This window comes from Dendrobium catenatum, unplaced genomic scaffold (genome assembly GCF_001605985.2).
Source record: "Dendrobium catenatum unplaced genomic scaffold, ASM160598v2 fragScaff_scaffold_226, whole genome shotgun sequence".
Lineage (NCBI taxonomy): Eukaryota > Viridiplantae > Streptophyta > Magnoliopsida > Asparagales > Orchidaceae > Dendrobium > Dendrobium catenatum.
The window spans coordinates 888,674-895,688 of NW_021318688.1; the positions used below are offsets into that span (position 1 = coordinate 888,674).

Here is a 7,015-nt window from a genome sequence, read left to right on the forward strand (position 1 = left end):
AATTTTCAATTAAGTTCGACTATAAAAGCCAATATCTCCCACTATTTTCTTTTATTTTACAAAATAATAAAGTAGAACAAAAATAATGCATACACATTCTGAAGAATTCTTCACTCCTCTAAGCACATGGTTTCAATCTATACCCATTAACTTTGATGGCTTGCAAAGTTTTTGTGTATTGTATCCTAATGACACCATTAAGAAAAATTTTAATAATAGTGAAAGAACCAATCCATCCAAATTTGATTTTCCAATGGCAATACTTTTTCATATAATCAAATAGCAACACATTTTTCCCAAGAAAGAAATCATAAAATAAAACTCTACTACTATGCATCTTCCTTATTTTTTCCATATACTTCTTCTTATCATTATGCAACTCCCTTTTTAATTCTTTCAAAATTGCAATAATGACAGAACTTTACATGTGGAGAAGTGAAAAAAGATCATCATTCTTGATATGATTTTCATTTTGGTTCTTTGAAGAAGATAATGTATGCATTATTCTACCCATTACTTAGACTTTTGATTTTGAATAGAAGAAAGTATGATATTCACTCAAGAGTAAGTAAGGACTTAAAAAAGAACTTCCTCCTAATTGGTTTTATAGATTTTAATGGGAGAGAAGTTTGAAAATTTTGAAATATCAATTATTAAGGCCCATCAGGGCATTGTAGTGTTCAAAGGAATGGCATCGCGACTCTCCCTTCTTCTATCTCAAGCTTTTTTTTGTGAAGCATATAAAAAAAACCTAATTTGGAGGATAAGGTTGCCTCCCAAAAAGTACAAAGTTTATAGTCTTCAGTCAGACAAGATAACTGACTAGACCTAAGATTGGGTTGCCTCCCTAGCAGCTCTAAGTTTATAGTCTTCAGCTAGACTTGCCCAGATTTTCTATTTGGCTAAGGTAGATGATTACTATTAGTATATATTTCATTCTCTTTATGATTAACTTCAATTTTGTTAGAAAGAGATCCAATGGGTCTATTACTCAAAGAAATTGCAAGATGACTTAGTTAAGTTTTCAAAATTTTAATTGAAGCAGCTTGGTTTTATAATTGAGTTCCCAATTGCATAACCACAACTTGTAGTGGTAAATTTCTAGTTCCCTACTAATTTATTTGATTAAATCTTGGAGGATATCCTAGTTTTGGAATTTTATTAGCTTGATTTTGATTATTCCATTGTGCCTTAGTTATTTTAATCAGAATTCAATTGATTTCCACCATTATTATTTGACCAATTAAAATTTAGGTGATTCCTTCGACCTGGATTATATATATTTGAATAGAGATTATTTTATCTTCCAATCAAATTTATATTTTTAATCCCTGGGATATCATTTTCTTCCATTGTGTTTTTATCTTCAATATGTAAACATTAATCAAATTTTAAGCCTAAAGTGCTCAATTTCTTTGATATTGATGTAACTTGTGCAGTTAAATAGATAAAGAATCATTTTCATAAATTCCATCCACTATCTTAGGATTCCCTCTTTCAATAGTCCACTAAAAAATATTTGTTGTTATTTCTTCAATAATTCATAAACTATCTTCAAAAGGCTTTGACATCAAAGAACTTTCAGCTGCATCATCAATTATGGCTTTAAGGGATCCTACCATTCCATTATAAAAAATTTGAATTATCAACCAATCAAGTAATTTATGCTGAAGACACTTTCAAAGCATCTCCTTAAATATCTCCCAACTCTCATAAATAGATTCTCCTTCTAATTGAGTAAAAAAGTAATATCATTTCTAAGTTTGACAGTCTTAGAAGGTAAAAAATACTTTACTAGAAATTTATGGGCCAACTCATTCAATATGGTAATAAACCTTGGGGAAAAGAATTTAACTATGTTTTTGCTTTGTCTATGAGAGAAAATAGGAATAATATAAGTCTAATGGCATCATCACTAACACCATTATACTTAAATGTTACACAAATTTTTAAGAAACTTGCTAAATGTAGGCTATGGTCTTCAATGGGAGCCCTCCAAATTGAGAATTTAATACAATTTGAATAATTGTAGGTTTTAATTCAAAATTATTTTCTTGGATAGAAGGTCTATTAATGCTTTGGTGAATTCCATCTACTAAAGGTTTGCAAAATTTTTAATAGTTCTAGAATGATCAAAATTTTGAATAGGGCGAGTCATTTTAAAATCTTTTTTGGTGGGCCTACTTTTAGAAAGCATTCTTTCAATTTCAAAATCAAAATTTAAGCGTGCCTCCCCTCTTTATCTTATAAGCATACAACCATATATATGCAATCAATAAATTAAAATAAAAGAATAAAATGATATAGTATGACTAAATATATAATTGATTCAACAATATAGTAGATTTGTAAATAAAATAAATTCTTCCCCGGCAATGGTGTCAAAAACTTGATGAGGGTGGTAGAGTAACCTAAGAAATTGTGTAAATGATTTAGAGCTCTATTAATCCCTAAACAATGATTAGATTTTCTTTGATATAAAAAGTATAAAAGCTCCCACTTAATTTACACAAGTATACATGCTAAATCAAGTAATATAGTGATAGAGTAGTGTATAGATCCCATGAGAAAGAATGCTTACTTACAAATATTAGAGAAGCACTATATAGACTAAAAATAAGCAGGCGACTGAACTATCATACTGACATTAAAAAATACTATTTATAGAAAAACATAGAAAATGGGTTATGGGCCCGTGGCGCTTGAGACACTTGTAGTGCCAATAAAATGAATTAACACCATAGCGCTGAAGGGTTTCCTTTGTTGTAGTGCATGTTGTCATGAACGCGCTACTTAATTAGTCAAAGCGTCGCTTCACTGGCAGATCGTGGCCTGAACAGTTATAACTGTAGCGCTGCGGTGCTACTGATGGTTTAGCATTGTGATGTCCACATAGCTCTCCCTTGAATTAGCAGCATAGGAATTTGGCATCGCGGCACTGTGATTTGCGGTGCTGACTCCTTTGACATTGCTACGCTGGGATAGTTGGATGGGCTTTGTGGCACTGACTCCTTTGATATTAAGGCGCTGTCAAATAGATATTGGGTGTCGCTATGTCCATATTTGGGCACTCCGGTGATGTTAATGATGGTGTCAGGGTGGTATTGTGTCCAACGTCATGATGCTGTACAATATTTTAAAATTTTTGCACATTTTATGTATTTTGCTTCACAAGCACAACAAAAACAACACATTTTTACTGATAAATTAACACATAAACCATAACATTATTTATAATTATCAATTAGTTCAAAATAATCTAAATATCTAGTATCTTATTTATATTTTTTCTTTTTCTCTGTAAGTGGCAAACTCAAAACCCTTAATTTTCATTTAGTATGATAAATATTGCATCTATAATAGACATTACTAATTTGATTGTAATTAGCAAAACATTTTCTTGTGGGATTGACACTCTCTCATTCACTTTATTACTTGATCAACATGTATAATTATGTATCTAAAGGACAATTCATATAAAAAAATCTAAGTATACAGTTATTCATACATAAATTGTTCACTAATGTAACAAAAGAAAAGACACACCCACACCCTGCTCGCACATCAATAACAATATATTTTCTAAAGTCAATTGTCTCATTAATGGGATAACTATATTTATGAATGACATAAGGTAGGGTCTATATATTTATTAAGAGGCTATTTATTTGGAATATAAGTAGTGTAAAGTATTCCAAATGTAAGAGTTTTCAAAATATTGGTGTTTGATTGGATGAAAAAGGATTGCAAAGTAAAGTAAATATAGCATAAATCATTTTTGTTCATTTTTTAAGTAAACCAAACTCATCAAGTTTTGAATGAGAATTGTTCACCAGAAGCAAGCTCGTTTGACTTGAGGCCACCGCCTCCGCTGTCATCCGCCATCGCTACCCAATACTAACCACTACTACATGTAATCGTTGCCAACTTGCAGCTAACAGCTGCCACCTTGTCCCCAATCACCTCCAACTACTGTAGCCTAGTCGGCGGCTGCCTCCAACTACCACTACTATCTGTTGCAAGCCATGGAGCACCACCACCATCAACCGACTACCTAACACTTGCCACCAGCCACCACCACCAAAGGTTGCCGTCGCCACTCGCCTGCCTCCACCTTCTTTGAACTTTATACTATATTCTTTATTTCTAACTAAACAAAAAAAAAATATTCAACTATATTTATTTTATATTTTTGCAAACAACTCCAAAGTATTTATTTTACATTGTAAACTTTTTACTCTACATTCCTTTTTTAGCCAACCAAACCGTCCAAATATAACTAACATGAAGATTCTAAATGTTATACTTATGGGTATAAACGAGTCGAGTAATGACCTTATTGAGCTTAGATCGTTAGTCAGAAAACCAGCTAGAATGCAAACTCGAGCACGAGTCAAGCTCAAAAGTAGAGCTCGGGCTCGACTTGTCACACTGCAAATAAGCTCACGAGCCATAGTTGTTGATTATGAATAGGTTGTTAAACCTAAGCTATTATCTCAAGGCTAACCAAGAGGGGGGGGGGAGGTGAATTGGTTATTTAAAAAATTCTCTTAGATTTTTAAATAGAAAATCATTTTGAATCTCATAGTAAGTTAATTTAAGTTTTAAAATAAACTTTTCAACCACAGTAAGTAACTTGTAATAAATAAATGCAGAAATTAAAAGACATAAAGATTTATAGTGGTTAAGTAAAACACGACATACATCCATTCCCTGAAGACTCCCTCTTTAGGTATTATACTATTACCAAAGTAACTCTCCTTTTGCCCCTATGGTAAGGCCAAGAAGCCTTTATAAAACTCTCTTCCACAAATCCTCGATGCGGTAGAGAACCATCATCCTTTCACACCCTCCAAGTATCGGTAGAGTACCGTCGTTAGTTCACACCCTCAATATGTCGTGAGAGTACTGTCGTCTGTTCACACCCTCCAAGTGTCGGCAAAGTACCATTATTTTTTCACACCCTTTAAGTGTCGCCAGAGTACTGGATCTTCTTCAAAGATATTTTTATGAGCAACTAGAAAGAAAAAAAGAAGAGCAATCACCAAAAACTCAAAGAGATCCTTACCTTTGAGTAACCATTTGAATCTTTCACACTCCACTTACAAGAAATCTCTCTCAAACACTCTCACATACTCTCTTTCACTTGCTCTTGAATATTCATGATGACAAGACTTTTTCACATCAGTTTTAGTGAACGTTTTATATCAAAGACATGAAAAATAGTCTAGAAAACTAAAATATTCCATTTTGAGGGTACACGATCATATGTTTATATGTATAAATAGTTTAAAAGCTGTTGCGTATGAACCTTATGTGAATCGCTATGAAATACTTTTGTACACGATGATCGTATGTTCGTATTATAAGAAAGTTAGAAATTTTTTTATCTTCATCAGAACGAAGAGGGACCCCATAATTTCATACCCTAGATGGCATACATATGATGATAACATCGTACAATATGGTCAGTTACGAAAATTTTTAAGTTCGTTAGGATAAAAAGGGACTCGTCTAGCTTATACCTTAGACGGCGTAGATACGATGATGACATCGTATGATATGAACCATTTAGAAATTTTTCACATTCATTTAGACAAAAAGGGACCCGTCCAATTCGTACCCTGGACGGCGTACGTACAATGACGACATCCTACGGTACGAACAGTTCAAACAAATATTGAATTCGTTGGGATGAAAAGCGACCCGTCAAATTCGTACTCTGGATGGTGTACATACGAATGATATATCGTACAATACAATCCATACTTAGAAAAATTTTCTACTTTCTATTCGTTTGACTACTCATAAGACAAAATAACTGAATAAATCGTCCCGTACGAAAAGACTTCATACAGTACGATCAATTTAAAAATTGTAGATTTTAAACTCTCCACTGGTATGTGTGTGCACAGTTACTCAATTACAATTACACTCTCTCAGACTTAATAAAATGAGAAATACATACTTCATTTCCAATAAACCCTAAAATGATCTTATTTAAAGTCTTCAATAATTCAAAGTATGATTTCCCTGAAATGTTAGTTCATACAAACAACAAAATAATGCATCCAAAATATGTTAGAAGAAATAATAATCAAAATAATAATATTTAGAATAATAAAAAATATACATGTTCCAAGAATAATAATAAGCAAAAACTAGGTTACAACTATCTCAATAATCTCCTCCTTTTTTATGATAGCAAAATAAATATTATTTGAGTAAACATGTATACCATAAATTTCTACTTAGCTCCCCCTAAAAAAATGAACATGAAAACAAAGGAAAATTCCATGAAGAACACAATCAATTTTTTTTTTTAGCAAATAGCAAAAAAAAAAAAACACATACAACATAAACAAATACATACAACATACACATACAACATAAATAACACATACTACATAAAAACAAAATAAAAACAAAAACAAAAAAATAATATTAACTCCCCTTTTTTATAATAACAAAAAGGGAAAAGAAAATTGAAATGAAAGAGGTCATATGAGAAACCATAGAAATTGATCTTTAAAGAGATGAAAATAGAATTGCAATAACAAATTTAATTACCATTAGATGAAAAGGAAAGATTCAAACCTTTAAATTAAAGTATCTTAGATAATAAAAATTAATCACGGTCATGAAGCACTTTAGACAATTAGATAAGGAGAATTATTACAAAAGTGACGAAATAAGGATTAGTTAATTTTAATTTTTAAAATAAAATATAATTAAAAATTAGATTGATTTGAAATAAAGATAAACGATAGAGGAAAGAGCATTTTCATTGGCGACATTATGCATCTTTTTAAATATTAGGGGCACTTGTACATATTTTTGTATTTGGACTAATTTTATGCCTCTTTTTAATTTGCAAACAATTGTACATTTTTTCAATTTTTGTACACATTATACATTTCTTTTTTTTAATCCTTTTTTTAATTGATCTTTCCAAAATCAATAATCTAAAAAGTCAAATTTCTCTAATTACAAAGATAATTTTATTGAAAAGAGA

General features: G+C 31.3%; 1 non-coding gene across 1 annotated transcript; it reads left to right on the forward strand.

The window, feature by feature from the left end:
• Positions 1–1,659: 1,659 nt before the first annotated feature.
• On the forward strand, positions 1,660–1,765 carry LOC114579183. The gene has a single exon (XR_003700092.1). It is a non-coding gene; the product is annotated as a small nucleolar RNA R71 (small nucleolar RNA).
• Positions 1,766–7,015: the final 5,250 nt, after the last annotated feature.